Here is a 267-nt window from a genome sequence, read left to right as displayed (position 1 = left end):
GGCTGCCATCATCTGGTCCCAGTGTACATTAAATCCCATTATAATTATAAACACACTTTACCATAACATCCCTTGCAGATCTCATCCACACTGCCTACCCCCTCAGGGCATCTTTGCACTAATAACAAGTCAGATTTGCTCTCTGAGTTGACAACACGAGGCCCCGAACACCATTTGCAATATGTTGGGTAGAGAAAGGGAAGAAAACACTTTCTTGTCCTCAATCACAAAGATCTTGGGGGATCACAGTGTCCCCAAAGCTGCTGG

Source organism: Mastomys coucha, unplaced genomic scaffold (genome assembly GCF_008632895.1).
Source record: "Mastomys coucha isolate ucsf_1 unplaced genomic scaffold, UCSF_Mcou_1 pScaffold23, whole genome shotgun sequence".
NCBI classification, from domain to species: domain Eukaryota; kingdom Metazoa; phylum Chordata; class Mammalia; order Rodentia; family Muridae; genus Mastomys; species Mastomys coucha.
This window is presented reverse-complemented; position numbering follows the sequence as displayed.